Source organism: Peromyscus leucopus, chromosome 2, assembly GCF_004664715.2.
Source record: "Peromyscus leucopus breed LL Stock chromosome 2, UCI_PerLeu_2.1, whole genome shotgun sequence".
Lineage (NCBI taxonomy): Eukaryota > Metazoa > Chordata > Mammalia > Rodentia > Cricetidae > Peromyscus > Peromyscus leucopus.
Window position 1 is genome coordinate 62218259 of NC_051064.1, and position 19421 is coordinate 62237679.

Sequence of the window (19421 nt, forward strand, 5' to 3'; positions counted from 1 at the left end):
AAAAAATACCATAGTACTGTTCTTTCTGTTCCTCCCAGAGTGTTCTCAGCTCTTTTTATTTACGTATAGGTATTTATTTACATAAATATTTGGTCAAGTTCCCTTATTTTTAGTGTCCACATACGAGAGTAAACATGTAACACTTTTCTTTCTGATTCTGGCTTAATTTTCTCAGTATGATAACCTTCCTTTTCATTCATTTTCTTACAGTCTTCTTAAGTGCTGAATAATACTCCATTATGTACATCTACCACAGTTTGTTTTTCCACTCACCATTCCTCCCATAGTCCTATGATTTGTAAACATCACGTTAAAAAAAATAAAAACAAGCCGGATGGTGGTGGCGCATGCCTTTAATCCCAGCACTCAGGAGGCAGAGGCAGGTGGATCTCTGTGAGTTCAAGGCCAGCCTGGGCTACCAAGTGAGTTCCAGGACAGACTCCAAAACCACACAGAGAAACCCTGTCTCAAAAAAACAAAAACAAAAAACAAAACAAAAAAAAAAAACAACCAAAATTAAATAAATAAATGAAAAATAAAAAACAACAAAACAAAACAAAAAAACCATTCATAGTGAGATGTCTTCTCTCACCTTTCAAGCCAGGAGAAACCCAGTTTGATAATCCCTCCTTTGTAGAGGCTGTGGGGAAACAGGAGCTCATTGGTGGTTGGAGTAAGAGGCACAACTGTTAGGGAAGGGAATGTGTCAGTATGTATATAGTTCCACACCCCTTCATCCATCTCCCCTGAAGTCTCATCTGGGACCTGTCCTTGTGGACTGATCTGCACATGTTCAAAATAAGCAATGCATTTCTTCCCTTTTGCATAGTGTATAGAAATAGAAAAAATCTACACACACAATCCAAATGTCTCTGTGGAAGAAGCTAGGTGAATCAACCATGCACTTCTACATACACAATGGCATATTATACTGCAGTAAAAAAGACACAAAGAAAGTCTATGTGCGGACACAGAGAGATCTCCAAGATGTATTGTTTTAATGAGAAAAACAAGATATGACAGTATATATGATATGTTTTCTTTTGAATAAAAAAAGAGGGTGAACAAAAATAGTTTTTTGGGATAATAACAATGAACTAGTGAAAATGGCTATCACACCTCTGAGTTCTTGAAATGTAGAAGAATTCAGATATATTTTAGTTTTTGCTAATGTATGCCCTAAGTAACAATTGCACAAGTAGTCTGTCAAAGTATATTTCCAAACGAGCAAAACCCAGCTTTTCTAAGAAAGCATCTATTCCAGATGTTAATTTAAACTTTGCACACACACACACACACACACACACACACACACACACACACACAATTTTTTTTTGAGATACAGTGTACTATGTATCCCTGGTTAGCTTGGAATTTTTATTGTAGCCCAGGCTGGCCTCAGACTTACAGGGATTTCCCTGCCTCTGCCTCCCAAGTGCTAGAACTAAAGGCGTGCACTATGCTTGGCCTAAACTTTTTATTTTTGAAATTTTAGAAATTCTCCCAGAGTTTCTTATGACAGATACATTTTTCCCTGATACACAGTGTTGACTCAGAAATCTTAGTATCATCTCTGCATCTTTGGGAATGAGATCTGGGGTGTGTGAAATGTTTGCAAAGAAGAGCAGAGAACAAAGTCTACGGCACTATTGGCCCCTCATTTTTGGGGGTCAGGAATCCAGGAATGACCCTCTGCTTGGGATATCACAAATCACAATGAAGACAAAGGCCGGGCCGCGTTGGCATCTGGAGGGTTGACTTGGAAAGACTTCCATGTTTGTTGAGCTTGTTGGCAAACTTCATGTCCCCATGCCTGTATGGATGGAGCCACCAACATTCTGCTGGATGTCAACTAGAGGCTGACCTCATGACCTAGATGTCTCTACAGATCCTAGAAACTAGCTGCTGGTTGCCATGTAGACTTCTGCAACGCAGCTGATTGCATCATCAGGTTAGAAAGACGAACTTCCGAGGGAAGGGAGGCGCTCATCTCTCCATCTGACAAAGTCAGATCCTCTGAGACCCGCAAAGTCTCCTCTTGAACTAGCTGAAAATCAGCTAATTTGGAATCTCAATTACATCTGAAAAAAAAAATCCCTTCATTTGCCAAATTCTGTTAGTTAGAAGCAAATCACACCCCAGGGACAGTTTCTGTGAAAGCTGTGCACTCCAGGGGACAGGGTTTATGAGGGTCATCTTCGAACTCAGTCTGCAACCTGCATGAAAATCGATCCGTTTATACTTTCAATTTTCTGTAAGAGTTCCTGGGCTCTTTTGGCAGAGTGGCTTGATTTTATAGTACAAGCCCGGGGCTTGATTCTTGATTAGCAAGGGAGCAGTTGCCGTAGCTCTCAGGGGTGGAAATGGCCAATAACCATCATAGCCTAGTTCTGTAAAGTGACTTTGTCACCTTTGACCAGATGAATTCACTTGAGTATCACCCATTTGAGGTGCGGGGCGGGGGGGGGGGGGGAGGCACCATTTCTTTGGGTCAGGAGCGTGGGCCCTATCGCCTAGCATTTGAATCAGGATACACGGTCCAGGAACTCCACAAACTGAAGAGAGCCTGAGTGTGTGGATCTGAGGAGGTAGTTCTTTCCCAACCTCCCCCCCCCCAATACTCCCACACCCCTGAGCTATCTTGGGTCAGAGGCTTGACATATCAATCAGCTTTAAGCACATCCAAACCTTTGAGAGGCCATGAGTTTTCTTGAGCTCTCCCTAGCTCGGGCACTCTGTAGATAAGATCTTGACAGTTGCTGTGTGCAGAGATGGGGTGAGGTGGGGATGGGGGAACCATAAGCCATCGATACCTATATCCAAGAACACCATGAGTTCCAGCGAAGGGTGGACCCAATGATTTGAGGAGGGTTAGAAGACCAGAGTGAATCTGGGCTGTCTTGACATGGCTGCTGGGGGTTGAGATGTCACAGAGATGAACACCAGAACTGGGGAGCAGCAGATGAGCTCAAGTGCCCTGATGGCTTGGGGGCATAACAGAGGACTCTCCATCACACTGTCTTCTTCCTAAAGAAGGGCAGGACCTGTAAAAGGAGAATTATTTTTATGGATCTAGAACAGAGGCCATTAGAAAATAGAGAATGGGCAGTGTAAGCTTCCTGCGCATGCTGTGCTGGCTGGAGGGGGCAGGGCAGACGTCCCCACTGCATGCAGCCCTCTAAGAGAGAACATATGTGACTAACAGCCTTGAAAACTAACCGTCATCCCTCGACTTGGCCTCCAGAGGCTTGGAGCTGCTTCCTGAGGCTGACTCGGTGTCCCGTGATTTGCACTGAACATGCACTGAACATCCTTACTTTATTTTTATGTGCGCTGCAAACTGACTCATATCCATCTGGTCTGAAAGTCAGTCTGAGCTTGGTGCAGCTGAAACAGTTCCCTGGGTAGACAGAGACTGGAGGGACCCCACCAAGGCAAAAACATCAGTCCCCATCCTGATCGACAGACATCCCACCTCCTCATCTCCATGTGTGACACATCTCTGGTATCTACTCCCCTTTCCCTCAGTTCATTAAAGAACTTTTTAAATTTACTTTTTGTTTTACGTATCTGAGTGTTTGGCTTGCATGTATGTATGTGTACCACCTATGTGCCTGGTGCTCATACTGTTCAGAAGAGGATATCAGATCCCCTGGACCTGGAAATATGGATGCTTATGAGCCACCATGAGTGCTGGGAATTGAACCTGGGATCCTCTGCCAGAACAGCAGATGCTCTTACCCACTGGGCTACTTTTCTAGCCTCCTGTCCCCTCATTTCTGCATGTGGCTGGCTTCTTCTTCAATACGGAAATTGGTACTTGCTGTGGGATGTTCTGTATGTTAAATGTATTGCTCTGATTGGTTAATAAATAAAACACTGATTGGCCAGTAGCCAGGCAGGAAGTATAGGTGAGACAAGGAGAGAGGAGAATTCTGGGAAGTGGAAGGCTGAGCCAGAAAGATGCTGTCAGCTGCCACCATGAGTAGCAACATGTAAGATACCAGTAAGCCACCAGCCACGTGGCAAGGTATAGACTAATAGAAATGGGTTAATTTAAGATATAAGAACTAGATAACAAGAAGCCTGCCATGGCCATACAGTTTTTAAGCAATGTAAGTCTTTGTGTGTTTACTTGGTTGGGTCTAAGCAGCTGCGGGTGAGAGATTTGTCCTGACTGTGGGCCAGGCAGGAAAACTCTAGCTACAGCTACTTCCCCACCTCACCTCTGCACACTGCTGTAGAGAGGTCCTTCAGGGTAGGAGCTAGGTGCTGGGCTGGAACACGCACTGGAGATCCTGCGCTGGAACACACACTGGAGATCCTGCTGAGGGAGCATCAGTGAGATCAGGCTTCTCCCTGAAGCAGGTGAAAGAAAGGAAGAGAGGGAAGGAAGCAATCTGCCTTTCTTGGATCAGTTGTGTGGTGGTCTGAGCGAGAATGACCCCCACTGACCCACACACTCGAATACACATTTCCCATTTGGTGGAACTGTTTAGAAAGAACTCAGGAGTATGGTCTGGTGGAGGAGGTATGTGAGGGTGGATTTTGAGGTTTCAAAGGACACCCCCCCCACTGTTCCTGTTAGCTAATCCCCCACACCCACCCCACTTGGTGACTGTGAATCAGGATGTAAGCTCTCAGCCAAAGCTCCAGCACCACGCCTTCCTGCCTGCTGCCATGCTCCCCGCCATGATGATCATGGATTCTAGCCCTCAGGAACCATGAGCTCCAATAAACATTTCCTTTTATAAGTTGCCTTCATCATGGCATCTCTTCACAGCAATAGAAGAGTAACTAAGATGGGGTAAGAGGGAGGAGATGGGCAATATAAACCTCAGAAGAACCCTGAGTGGCTGATTATATGCTTTGGAGGACTGGTGGTGTCTGGCTGTGCATTGGAGGACTCACATGCAAGGAAGGCTAAGGAGGTTTACAGTTGGCATGCTACCTCCCTTGCATCCATCAACTGACTTTCTAAGGCTGACCAGCCAGGTTACCATCCTTAGCTCTATCTGCTGCTCAGTTTTCAACTGGCTGGAGTTTTATTGTCTACCCCATCAGCTACCCAGGTCATTGCCCTCAACTGTGAGGCATCACTGGTTTCCCAAAATGATAAGGCTGGCATTTCTTCTAGACTACTGCTGCATGTTAGCCTGAACTTTGAAAACTGATCTTAAAAGTTCTTAAAATGTGTTATATAGCCACTTTTACTATATAAGACACCTGCTTTGCATAATTGCTTGCTTGGCCAAGCACCAGGCTGCTCTCTGGTTAACTCAAAGGAAAGCATGCTGTTTGAGCAACAGAAAGGATCTATTGAGCAGTTACTTCTGAGTGACAGGAGTCCCTGAAACTGGGCCCGAGGAGGAGAATCTACTCATGCCAGCTTTCCAGTGCTCAAAAAGTCTCCCATCTCAACAAATTCTCAATCTAACTCCAAGGGGACACCTCAGGACACCACTGCAAGGGTGACCAAGATCCTTAGAGTCTCCTAAGCTATTTTCCTAAGGCACCTTGTGGATACTTAGCAAAGGAAACTGCTTTGAAATCGTGCCAAACACAGATGTGCACAGCAAAGGGAACCATAGTTTCCGCCAGAGTTGGGTTAGAGGTTGGTCATGTTCCAAATTCAATATTTATGCTATGTGCTCCGAGGCCAGTGTGCAGCTTATTGTCTTTTATTATTTCCAGGAATAAGTTTACTGAATCATCAACAGTTTTCATTTCCTTTTTAAGTGCTGGGTTCCTGATATTATCCAAGTGGCTTGTGGTTGCTCTAGGCCCACACTTGAGCTTACAGTTGGCACCCTTCTGCCGCTTGAAGAAGCACACTGCTGGCCCTCATCCTTTATGTTGTCAAGTACAAAAAACAAAAACAAACAAAGACCTGAGGCAACTTCACATCTGTGGGAAATAGTGGTTTATTAGGAGATGTAAGAGTGTCTAATCGTGTGAAGAAAACTTGTAAGCAATGTATGTGGTTAATTAAGTCCGGGCGGTGGTGGCACACACCTTTAATCCCAGCACTCAGGAAGCAGAGCCAGGCAGATCTGTGTGAGCTCGAGGCCAGCCTGGTCTATAGAGCGAGATCCAGGATAGGCACCAAAGCTACACAGAGAAACCTTGTCTGGAAAAACAAAAGAACACACACACACACACACACACACACACACACAAAAAGTTAATGGGCTATTTTTAAATTCTTAGGTAGCAGTAATACCAGCAATTTTGATGTGTGTTGGGAGAGATGATATAATTTACAATGAACTAGTGATATTTTTCTCTGGATGCCATTTTTCCTAGTTTTATTGAAATATGGTTAACAAATAAAACAGACAAACCACATGGTTGTGAGCCACCGTGTGGGTGCTGGGAATCGAACTCAGGACCTCTGGAAGAGCAGCCAGTGCTCTTAACCTCTGAGCCACCTCTCCAGCCCCCTAAATGTTTCCTTTTATAAGTTGCCTTCATCATGGCATCTCTTCACAGCAATAGAAGAGTAACTAAGATGGGTGAGAGGGAGGAGATGGGCAACACATACCTCAGAAGAACCCTGAGTGGCTGATTATATGCTTTGGAGGACTGGTGGTGTCTGGCTGTACATTGGAGGACTCACATGCAAGGAAGGCTAAGGAGGTTTACAGTTGGCATGCAACTTGCCTTGCATCCATCATCTGGCTTTCTAAGGCTGACTGGCCAGGTTACCATCCTTAGCTCTATCTGCCGCTCAGAAATAAAACAAATAAAAGGTGTATTTAGACATATGCGTATGTGTTTGGACAATTGATGACACAGTACATGTGTACCTTGTGAAATGATGGCTACAGTCAAGCTAATATAAAAAGAATACTTAGAGTTAGAGCCCAAGACAACAGTCCAGTGTGTAAAGTGTTCACTGTATGAGCCCAAGGACCCAACATTGGTTGCTATGCAATTATTTTATTTTATTTTTTGAGACAGAGTCTCAGATTAGCTTTGAGTTCTCTATGTAGTCATGGATGACCTAGGACTTCTGATCCTCCTGCCTCCAACTCCTGAGCTAGTGTTAGGATTGCAAGTATATGCTGCCACACCTGGTTTTTGCATGCTGGAGATCAAACCCCCGTCTCATGCATATTTGACAGTCACTCTACCCAATGAGCTACCACCTCAGAATTTGCGTGTGGAGCCTTGGCATCTACATACAAAGTTGGGCATGGTGGTGTGGGTCTATAGTCCCAGTGCTAGGAGGAACTAGAGAAGCATCCTAGTGATCTGCTAGCCAGTCTAGCAGAACTGGTAAGCTCCAGGTTCAGTGAGAGACCTCATCTTAAAAAGCAAGGGAATGATAGAGGAGTGAATGAATCTGACTATAATTTCTGGTCTCCACATATGCATGCACATAAACATGTGCACCCCTCCACACACACACATGTACCCACACATGTGTGCACACACATAAGAAAGAAGCATTAAAATTGCTTTCACAAGAAATTTCAGCTATGAAATGAGTTATCACTAAACACTGCGCTGTGATCAGATCTCTGAGACTCATCTGTCTTCCGACTGCCCAGCGTCTTCCTGTGCCCAGCCTCTTCCCTTTCCTCACTCTGGCCCTCAGAAGCACCTTTCTCATTTCTGTTTCTGTGCGTTCTATGGCTTTAGATCTCACAAACAAGTGATAATTCCACAGACCGGACTAGGGGCTGTCTCACATTTTCTTTACTCTGTTGACGGGGCCTCGGGTTGCTCCATATCTTGCCTTCTGTGAATAATGGGAAGATCAGGGGAGTAGAAAGATCTCCTTGACGTCAGGATTTCATTTCCTTTGAATGTAAAGTAAGAAGTAGGATTGAAATTCTGTTTAATTTTTAAGGAAATTTCCTTATGTTCTGTGATGTCTCTACCAACTCACATTCTCAACAACTGTGAACAAAATCTTTCTTTTGTAGACAGGCTCTTGCTCTAGCCCAGGATGGCCTACATCTCCCGGGAATCATGCTGCCCCAACCTCCAGAATGCCAGGAATATAAGCATGAGTCACTATATTTGGCCATCTGCTTTGTTATTATTTTTTTTTTCATGATAACAAGTCTGAGGTGAACCTCACTGTGATTTTTATTTCCCTTGTGATCAATAATGATGAACACTTTCATACACTTGCCGATCATTTTATGTCTTCATGGGGGAAAATGTCTACTTAGATCCTTTTCCATTTAAAAACAAGCAGTGTCCCCGTTATCAAGTTCCTTACACAAATCTGGACAGTAACCTCTATTGGGTTTATGGTTTTTGACTATTTTTCCCATCCCTGGGTTGTTTTTATAATTTTGTTGATTGATGCATAGAAACTTTCTATCTTGATGAAATCCCATCTTTGAGTTTTTGCTAAGGGAGAGAGAGGAACTGACTTTTGGCATTTAGCTTCATTTTTTTTTTTTTCTTGTACTGGCGGAGACAAAGTGATAATTGGAGATGACGATGGGAGTGTAAAGTAGAGATGAGGTGAGAAGCTGGTGGCTTTTCACCTTGCCTCCCACTGATGTGTCTCCACCCTTTCTGCTACCAGATACATCTTTGTTTCCTTTTGTGTCTTACTACTCTTGTTTTCTAATTGATGACCTGCAATTGACCACATCTCTTTGGGCTCTTTTCCTACACAGAAATAAAGACCAGACGTGTGGCCTTCACACGCTGGTGGCATCAGAAGCTTCCCCGCGCGGTTTCTTTCTTTCTTCTTCATTTTTTTCTTTTGAGATAGCATGTCACTAATTAGCTCAGCTTGCCCTGGCACTTGTCACGTAGCCCAAGCTAGCCTCAAACTCACAATCCTCCTGCAACGGCCTCCTGACCACAGGCATGCACCACCATACAGCTTCCCACAGAGTTCCCAAAGAATTAGACTGAAAGTTTAAACGTCAGCTCTTTTGTTTGTTTGTTAATTTTATGTTCATTCTTGGCAAATTGAACTCGTAACTGATAGGGATAAACTGATGTCATTTCCTTTAATTATGACTCTGAATTGCCCCTTGTGATTGGGAAATCAATCTAATCTTTATTTCCCATTACTCAATTGGTAGTTTACCCCCCGCCCAGTGGTGGGATTATTACATTGTGGGTGGGGTAGAGTAACAGGCAGTCTAATGGAGAGGACCATGGCTGGAGGCCAGCGAAGGCAGGGGGAAGGATCAGCAGAGTTCAATCGGGCAAAGACTAGAAGGGGACCCTGGGGCGGTGTGTATTAGTGTGCCTGGGGCGGTGTGTATTAGTGTGCCTGGGGCAGTGTGTATTAGTGTGCCTGGGTGGTGTGTATCAGTGTGCCTGGGGCGGTGTGTATCAGTGTGCCTGGGGTGGTGTGTATTAGTGTGCCTGGGGTGGTGTGTATTAGTGTGCCTGGGTGGTGTGTATCAGTGTGCCTGGGGTGGTGTGTATTAGTGTACCTGGGATGGTGTGTATCAGTGTGCCTGGGATGGTGTGTATTAGTGTGCCTGGGGCGGTGTGTATTAGTGTGCCTGGGGTGGTGTGTATTAGTGTGCCTGGGTGGTGTGTATCAGTGTGCCTGGGGCGGTGTGTGTTAGTGTGCCTGGGTGGTGTGTATCAGTGTGCCTGGGGCGGTGTGTGTTAGTGTGCCTGGGCTCACATAAGAGTATGAACATAAGCACCAAGCTGCAAGTAGAGTGCTATTAACGACTGGAACCAATGGCCCAGAGAGTTAAGATCTAAGGCAGGACATCTTACCAGTGCAAAAACAATGCACTGGCTCATTGGGTTGTCTCAGTGTTGGAAAAAGTCAGGAGGTAGGAAAGGGGAGGAGAAGATTCACTTATTAAGCCTTTCAAAATAACATTTAAAGAGAGAACATCTGGCCAGGGCCCAGTTCGGTGGTGATATGCTCGCCTAGCTTGCCCGGTATGTGCGAGGGCCTGGGTTCAATCCTCAGCAATGCAAGAGGACAGAAGGGAGGGGAGGGAAGAGAGGGAGGGAGGGGAAAGGGAGAGAAAACATTATGACTAATGAGACTTTGTCCCCAGGCACGCTAGATACCCATCTAAATTATACCTGTCCTTCTAAGTAGTCACTTGATGAGACGAAACACTCACTACAGTGGCACTATTGGAAAAGACCTTGAGAGATTCCCTTTGATAACTGCCTTCTGAGTATGAGCCACATATGAGCCACAAATGAATGCCAGCATTATTGCCTCAGAAAACTGTCTCGATTTCTCTGTATATGGTGAGAACATTATATATGGACATAAGATGTATTCAATTAAAATTTGGCTGGTTGGACATTTCTTCTACAAACTAAGAATATGTGGCAAATTGCTTTTGTCTATTTTCCAAAATAATCCAACCTGGAGAGTCCTGTTCAAGAAGACTTCCCGTGGAGATGTAGAACACCGAGAAAGAAGGGGAGGGACCTACTCCAGACCAGGAGAGCAATCTTCGAAAAGGTAGTCCAACATTCTGAACAGTGGTACCTCCACGGGAAGACACAGAGCCAGTATTTAACCCGTATCTACATTCTGGGTTTTTGTTTTTAATCTCTGTGGTTGGAAAAGCTGTTATATGCCAGCTTGTGGTCAACCTTGGTGTCTTGCTGGTGGCTCCTAAGCCGTCACTAACAATCAGGTAATCTCCCTAAATCACTCATAAAGACCTAACCAGACTGCAGGGGAAGATGAATCAAGCTCTCCATAGTTTCAAGTTTAGGGAGGAGACCACCTAGAAGATGCCTGTCAGAGTTGCTGACTACCACAAAACCAGACACAAATCCCTCTAATCCACACACAAGCTTGTATTCTTTTTTTTTTTTTTTTCCAGAGCTGAGGACCGAACCCAGGGCCTTGCACTTGCTAGGCAAGCACTCTACCACTGAGCTAAATCCCCAACCCCAAGCTTGGGTTCTTTATGTCTTTAGATCCACTGGCCTGCAACTCTGGCCCACCCACGTGAATGAGATAAGGTGTACAGAGCCCACAGTTCAGAAGAAGCTATTTAAAACCCACATTTGGGCATCAGGGTCATTAACCTGTCTGGGATGCACATAGTTTCCCATAAGAATTCATATAAAAAATTTCTCATAGAGCAAGGCTAGAACCTGCTATCTTCCAACATGCCCTTCTTTCCGTTATTCAGCATAAGTGCTTCTTTAATCCTAGAGATCTTTCTTCCCACCGCTCTGCCCCTCTTTTTAAGTTCTAACAATTTCATACACATACACAATGTATTATCCCAGTCCCCAGCCACTGCTCAGTGCTGTGGGATGTTCTGTATGTCCTGTGGGAGCCCTTCTTTGGTTCTTTGTGGCATTACCCAGCAGGTCCGCATAGAGGATGATTAGGACCATGGGCCTGAGTGCAGGTGTCTGAGATGGTCTGCACTTGGCTGTGCTGGGGGATGGTCTGTATGTCAAGTTGTTCTGATTGATCAATAAATAAAACCTGATCGGCTGTGGCTAGGCAGGAAGGATAGGCGGGACTAACAGAGAGGAGAAATAAAAGGACAGGAAGGCAGAAGGACTGCCTGCCAGATGCCGCCAGCACAAGAAGCATGTGAAGATGCTGGTAAGCCACGAGCCACGTGGCAAGGTATAGATTTCTAGAAATGGGTTACTTTAAGATATAAGAAAAGTTAGCAAGAAGCCTGCCACAGCCATACAGTTTGTATGCAATATAAGTCTCTGTGTTTGCTTGGTTGGGTCTGAGCGGCTGTGGGACTGGCGGGTGACAAGGATTTGTCCTGACTGTGGGCAAGGCAGGAAGACTCTGGCAACAGCTCAGCACTTGGACCACTGAGGAGTCTCAGCATTCCCTAAGGCCGTTGCAAAGAGAAGCTTCTCTGACCAAGGCTGAGAACAGGCCCTAGTCAAGGTAGATAAGCACAGACACTTGGAAGGAAGGCAGCCTGATGGCCATCCAGCAAAGTCCCAGCAGTGGCTTCCCCCAGCATCTCAGCCGCAGCTTTTGGCCAGGTTTACAGTAACAGGCATGTATTCCCTCCCGAGGAGCTGACTCCAGAGATGATCGGAAAGTGAGAGGCATGTATTCCCTCCCGAGGAGCCGACTCCAGAGATGATCGGAAAGTGAGAGGTTGCCACTGTTGTACCAATGGGCCCGTCTTACCTGTCTGCCTCTCTTTTCCTGGACTCCTTGGGGGCAACAGCTGTTTACATTATCTCTCGTCTCATTTTGTGCATTATCTACAGGAAACAGCAGTTCATTGGCTTTTGTTAACTGGCAAGATAGCCTTTCTTTGTTTTAAACAATTTCTGGCCGGTAGGAATGAATCCTTTCCTCTCTAATTTTCCAATTGTGTCAGCACAGTACTCCTTGATAGCGACAGGCTTTGCCTCCAGCCTCCACCGTAAGGTGACGTAGGATGGCATGCCATGCTGGGCAGCACAGTGTGTCCTGCAAAACTGCATTCCTCGGTGATCAATGGTGAGTCAATGGCTTCCGTGTGTGTGTGTGTGTGTGTGTGTGTGTGTGTGTGTGTGTGTGTCCCCGGGTGTGTGTGTGTGGGGGGTGTCTTATTCTTCCAGCAACTTACTCTCTCTCCCAGCACTCACAGCGACAAGGCATTTGGAATTTCTTACACTTCGGACCTTCAGCACTGTCCTGTCCTTATGAACTAAAGATTCGAGTTAGGTCACGAGACTCCCTCAATTTGTTACAAATGGCATCTGGCTGAGTTCTTCCCAGGGATGGGGCTGAATGAGAGACCCAGATTAAAAAGATTTTGCTTAGTACTGAAGTTCCTGTGGGTCAGCGGCACCCTTCACCCCTGGATCCTGGGGAAATGGGTGGACTTTCTGGAGGAAGTAATCTCTTGTTAGAGCCTCAAGAGCTTCATTGTTATTACGAACGACAATTCAACTATCAGCGGACATTTGAGGAAGTGAGACGCTGGGCCTCAGAGCCAGGTCCACAGTTGCCAGGCAGCTCTTCCAGGGACTTCGGCCACTGAACGCACAGAGAATGCAAAGTGGCGACGTTTACAGAAATAAGATAGGATTTTTAAAGGGGAGTAAATGATCAAAGATGGTCCAGGGTGCCCGGAGAGATTTAAAAATAACCAAATTGAGGGGCTTGGGAGGATGGCTGGACTGGTAACGTGCTTGCTACACAGATGTGAGGACCTGAGTTTAGTCCCCAGAACTCGTATTTTTAAAAAAGCTGGGCACGGTGGCATGCACTTGTAATCTCAGTGCTGGGGAGGCAAAGATAGCTAGATCCTGGGGCTTGGTGTACTAGGAGGCGAGGGGAGAGACCCTGCCTCAAAGGTCAGCTCCCAGGGAATGACACAGCTTATCCTCTGGCTTCCACATGTACAGGCACATGGGCATCCACACAGACACACCCTGTCCACCCCCAACACACAACAGCCAAACTGAGACATATCTTTTTAAGCAAAATGGAAAAATTAAATTGATAATAGTAAATGTGTTACATGCTAACTTTTGTGTAAGAGACTAATATATATATTATATATATATATATATATGTGTGTGTGTGTGTGTGTGTGTGTGTGTGTGTGTGTGTGTTTACTTGTGTAAGAAAGCAGTAAAAGCGCCCATAAGCTAATCAAAATGATATCCGTGGAGGCTAGGCAGGGATAAAGTAGGGTGGATTTCTCAATGCATTAACTTTTTTTTTTTTTTTGGTTTTTCGAGACAGAGTTTCTCTGCGTAGCTTTGCCTTTCTGGAGCTCACTTGGTAGCCAGGCTGGCTCGAACTCACAGAGATCCGCCTGCTCTGCTCCCGATGCTGGATTAAAGGCGTGCGCCACCACCGCCCGGCTAACTTTTTAATTTTTGAGACAACATTTTACTATGTAGCTCAGGTTGGCTTCAAACTCACAGTGCTTCAGGCATAGCCTCCTGAATGTTGGATTATAAGTATATGCTATCAGAGCCATCCTGTGCTACATAGTAGGTTCCATACCATCCTAGGCTATATGGGAAGTTTGGGGCTATAGAATGAGACCACATTAAAAAAAATCAAACATCAGTCAGTCCATAAATTAATCAAACAAACAAACAAACACTAGTGTGTCTCTAAGTGAAACCATGCATCTTTTATTAATGCCAAAACACATTAGATTTCTATATGATCCTTACATAATAGATGGTCATAGGTAAGGGCTATGGGCTCCTTAGTTTATAAGTAGAACATGACTTGAGGAATGAGTAGCGTCTACCAAAATGCTGTTCTAGGAATAGCCTAGTATTTGTAAACAACCTATGTTATAGGTGTTTAACTACCACCATTACCATCACCATTACCACCATAACTATCACCATCATCATCACCATCATGACCACTGTCACCATCATCAATCACCAGCATTATCATCACCATCACTAGCCTCCTCCTACTCCTCCTCCTCCTCAACCCTCTTTTAAAACTGAGGTTTAGAGAGTTGTCATTATCCAAGGTTACCTTCCAGAACCTAATAAGGGTGGAATTCTAAGCTTTGTTGTTTTGGTGTGTATGTGTGTGAGTGTGTATGTGTATGTGAGTATACGTATGTATATGTGTGAATGTGTGTGTATATGTATGTGTATATGTGTGTGAATGTGCATGTGTGTATATGTATGTGTATGTTCATGTATGTGTGCTGGAGTGTGTGTGTGTGTGTGTGTGTGTGTGTGTGTGTGTGTGTATTAACATCCTGTCTCTGGTTAAGAGACTACTAAAAGATCGAGTCATAGGAATGAAAATCAAACACTAACAAATATTTTGTTCACCAATGTCAAGGTGACATTACAGTTGACTATTTTCCAAGTTTGAGTATGTCTCATTGTGTTTCTTGGCAAATACATTTTCAGCGTTGTAAACTTTGAGCAGGTGTTTGTTCTAGGTGCTTGCATGTAAAAAATAACCCACATGGTAGTTAATTTTTAAATGGTTCCTGGCAGGTGGTTTCAATAGTATTCTAGCCACTGGGAGAAGTGAGTAATAAGCTTTTCTCTTGAAATCACTACATGAATGACTTTTCTTGCTCTGAGTAATTCAGTTCTCATACTCAGCTCCATAGTAGAAGCAGTATCTCGTTAATTTCTAATGATACTTAAATCTCTTCTTCTGTACAGTCACAAAAGCACTCATTACGCCAAAACTCGTGGCTTTCCAATTCTTGCCCATATTAACAATCCACTGCATTTCTTCTAGAGTCTGCAAATCCCCCAATTCCAGGTGGCAATTCTGTTCCCTTTAAACTGAATCCTAAGTAACCTATCTTGTAGAAAATGGACTCTCACATGAGGGATCTTGTCTGTCCTTAATATTTCACACTAGACCTTGCCAAAGCACACATGCCTGGCTCTCACATTGTCAATGGATTCAGAAGCCCGGGAACAGTGTTGTGCAACTTTTCTCGCACATGTGAACCACCAAGGAGGCTTTAAAAATACAGATACTTGGGGCTGGGAGAGGGCTCTGTGGGTTCCGAGATTGCTGAGCAAGCCTGGGTCCTTGAGTTCAGAGCCCTAGCACCAGCATAAGACCCAGGCAGGACTGCACAGCTGTCACGGTGCCTCATCTGAAAAAATGAGGGTGTCAGTTGGGCAATTCCAGGATTAAATAATCACCATTCTCGCCATACCCTGTTGTAATGGTCTCTCTCTTCTCTTCTGCAGCCTTCCTCCACTTCCTCCTTCTACTTTCTTCCTTGATGCACTTTGGAGATCTTTCCCACACAGCTCAACAAAATGGCAGAACAGTGGGGGTTTTCTTCCATAGAATCTCCTGCTCACGGTTCCCCATGTGCTGGCCTTGAGTAGGACGGTCAGAAGTTTCCTAGGGAAGACAAGTAAGTCCATTACCACAGGCAGAAGCTGGGGCTTCCTCACTGCTATTGTTACCTATGCAAAATGTGGCCCGGAGAAAGCCCCTTCTCTGTCTGGCCTCTCGAGCCTCCTCCCCCAACTTCCTTCTCCGTGGTTCCCACTTTGTACTTCGGTTTTCTGGGAAACCCTAACCTTACTTGGGGGCAGTTAGAAGTTATAGGTGCCAGAGTCTTCAGAAGGCCGCGTGACCATCACAGTGGTGGGCACCCTTGGACTAGACTGTGCCCCCTACGGACGGAGAAGGGTGCTGCACTCCCAGCACAGGGAGATGAGTACTATTCAGGTTAATTTTCCCTCCGGCAGCAGCCTTGGCTGACGTAGTCTTCCCGGTTCTACACTTTTGGGAAAGAAGCAGGCACTTTGAAGACCCCAGAGGTCTACGCTGCAAGTCAAGTCTTTACCTTGTTATGTTGCCCCAAAGCAGCCACAGAGAACACCTATGGGAACAGGTAACATAGGGTACCCTCACTTCCTTTGTAGACTCTGAAATGTTTCATGTGATCTCCACAGGTCATCAAAGAGGAGTCTTCTAATCTGCCTCCCCAGCCATTTAGTAACAACAACAACAACAAAAAAAATCATCTTATCCTGTGAGCCACACCCAACACTGGGGGCCGGGACTGGTCCGTGAGGCGGAGTTCCCTGATGCTGACAGGCACATCACTAACTAGGTGGTGGTTGGCCCAATCCTGCGTGCGCGTTTGATACTACTTGTGGGGTCTGCGGGGAACTATAGCCACCCTCCCGCCTACCCTGGGAATTTTGTCTAGATCTTAGCTGTCTTTTGTCAGAAAAGCATAAGATTATTCTCCTTAATTTTATTTGTACGCCAGGGTGTGGTGACAGAGAACTTCAGCTCCAGTACTCAGCAGGCAGATCTGTGAGAACTCCCTGAGAGTGTGAGGCCAGCCTGGACTACGTAGTGAGTTCCAGGCCGGTGGGGCGCCATAGTGAGATCCTCTCTCCAAGACCAAACAAACAAAGACTGATTTGTGATGGGACTGTGTACTACGTGGGAAGGGCACATCAAGGAAGACTACGTTTTCTCACTCTGGCGGCAGATTGTGTCAGTAACGGATGTCGGACGGTGTTTTTGTCCCTGGAAAGCCTTTCATGAAAACCATGGATTAAGTTGCAGTGTTGGAATCTGCTTCTGGGGTGACAGTGATCTCTGTCAATGGCTGCCTAAGGAGCTCCACTTCGGTTTGGTTCTTTTAGTTCTGTAATACATTTCGCAGAGAGTAGAGCTAGTGTGTCCATAAAATAATTTAGGGATGTGTGGTAGCATTTAGCTCGATCCCTCCCACACCCAGCATGGCGCCTCCACTCCTCCTTACCAGGGGACAAAATGAAAAATGGTGAACATTCAGGTTCCCTGGCAGGAGGTGAGCCGATGTGGGTGAAGCTCTAGGCAGTGTACTGAAGTGGGGTGTCAGTGGGTGGGGTTCTAGTCAGTGTACTGAAGTGGGGTGTCAGTGGGTGGGGTTCTAGGCAGTGTACTGAAGTGGGGTGTCAGTGGGTTTGCAGGTACTAGTGGGGGGGGGGGGGGGGGGGGGGGGGGGGGGGGGGGGGGGGGGGGGGGGGGGGGGGGGGGGGGGGGGGGGGGGGGGGGGGGGGGGGGGGGGGGGGGGGGGGGGGGGGGGGGGGGGGGGGGGGGGGGGGGGGGGGTGTCTGAAGTGGGGGTCAGTGGGTGGGGTTCTAGGCAGTGTACTGAAGTGGGGTGTCAGTGGGTGGGGTTCTAGGCAGTGTACTGAAGTGGGGTGTCAGTGGGTGGGGTTCTAGGCAGTGTACTGAAGTGGGGTGTCAGTGGGGTTCTAGTCAGTGTACTGAAGTGGGGTGTCAGTGGGTTCTAGGCCGTGTACTGAAGTGGGGTGTCAGTGGGTTCTAGCAGTGTACTGAAGTGGGGTGTCAGGGTACTGAAGTGGGTCAGTGGGGTTCTAGTCAGTGTACTGAAGTGGGGTGTCAGTGGGTGGGGTTCTAGGCAGTGTACTGAAGTGGGGTGTCAGTGGGGTTCTAGGCAGTGTACTGAAGTGGGGGTGTGGGGTGTCAGTGTGGGGTAGGGTTCTAGTCAGTGTACTGAAGTGGGGTGTCAGTGGGGTTCTAGGCAGTGTACTGAAGTGGGGTGTCAGTGGGTGGGGTTCTAGGCAGTGTACTGAAGTGGGGTGTCAGTGGGGTTCTGGAAAAGCCACTGCTTTGCTGATAAAGTACAGTTTTGATGGCTGCCTCTCCTACCCCCCTCTCCTTCCCCCTTCCCCATCTTGTCTTGAAAGCAGATTTATGGTAGCCATCCTGAGTTTAAGGAGCATTTTACTCGAGTTTACAAAAAAAGATAAGCCAGTGAGGTCAGGGAGCCTTTTACAACTCTGTGGAATGATAGTTTATGAAGTAGCATTTCTCTATAATTATGGGGAAAATTAGGCAAATACTAGCTAAATTCTGAGAGAGAGTTTTCTGTTTGTTTGTTCATTTACTTAATAATTCTTGGTTAAAGATTTCCTCGATGCAAAGTATAAAGATTAAATAAATGACCTCATTGTCAAAGGTCAATTCATGCACAGATAAGGACTGGGACATCAGTCTGGACAATGGCCTCTGGTTCCTAGTGCAGGGCACAGCAACGAGAACATGCAAGCATTCGGGCACAGATACCCGTTCCCGTGGACTCCTCCCAAGAGCGATTTCCCAGCACAGACTGTTCATGTGGTCTAGGCTTCACTGTCCACAGACACTTCCTTCCTTACCCTCTGGGAGGACTTTTCCTACTCCAGGTTGCCTCGTGTAAGGAACACTGGCTTCCTCCTGGGGAGCATGTGGCCATAGGCACCCTGCTGGAAGCAAGTCATGTCACCACAGCCTGAGAAAGGTCAAGATACAAGGAGAACATAGTATGAGTCCTTTGGAGAGTGTGCCTGGAGAGCGGGGGAAGGACAGGGGCCGTTCCAGCTAGGAACTGAAGATGTTTATGGGGAGAATGGGTATTTGACCCTCCCACCCCCGTTCTATGGCTGAAGTTTCACAGGGCTTAAGCCATTTACCCAGCGTATAGGTGAATGAGCTTTTGTGGGAAAATGGAAATCGGCTGTTAGGTGTTCTCTGTAGTGCAGACACACTGTTAGGATCCTTCAGAGGCGAGCAGCTCTCCCCCACCCCCCCAGCACAGAGCTGCCTGCAAGCCAGGGCAGTGAGTCAGCCTTCGGTGGCTGAGGAAACGGTTTATCGTTCTATCGAGGAAGATCGTCTACTTCCGTACTTTGTCATCATACCGGGCAGACACCTCCTTTCGGAGGTTTATAAGGAAACAAAGTCAGTACCCACTGAAGCGCAGGAGAACACCATGACCTCCTCACAAGGCCTGGGCTTGGAAGCTCTGAGCCCAGGCAGGGTAACTCACGGTGCGTCTGGTCCTTGTACCTCATTCAGTGTCCCAAGCAGGTGGCCAGGCCTGCTGTTCCTAAGTTCTGTAGACTAGTTCCCTTCCAGCATTTCCCTCCTGGCTTCAGGGCACTAGAGCAGACTGAGCCTTTGTAGGGAGTTATAGAGTGGTTCTGAGGGGCAGTGTCCTCGGTAAAGAGAGAGCTAAGTCAGTT

The 19421-nt window shown here is 46.3% G+C and overlaps 1 long non-coding RNA gene across 4 annotated transcripts; it reads left to right on the forward strand.

Annotated features, from left to right (window-relative positions):
• Nucleotides 1–11507: 11507 nt before the first annotated feature.
• On the forward strand, nucleotides 11508–18391 carry LOC119087403. Of its 4 annotated transcripts, none has more exons than XR_005090834.1 (4): nucleotides 11508–11548; nucleotides 11989–12424; nucleotides 16345–17313; nucleotides 17895–18391. It is a non-coding gene; the product is annotated as an uncharacterized LOC119087403 (long non-coding RNA). The 4 variants fall into 4 exon arrangements; XR_005090835.1 differs by having other exon boundaries at nucleotides 16345–17273; XR_005090837.1 differs by having other exon boundaries at nucleotides 11514–11548; nucleotides 11992–12424.
• The last annotated feature ends 1030 nt before the right edge of the window (nucleotides 18392–19421 follow it).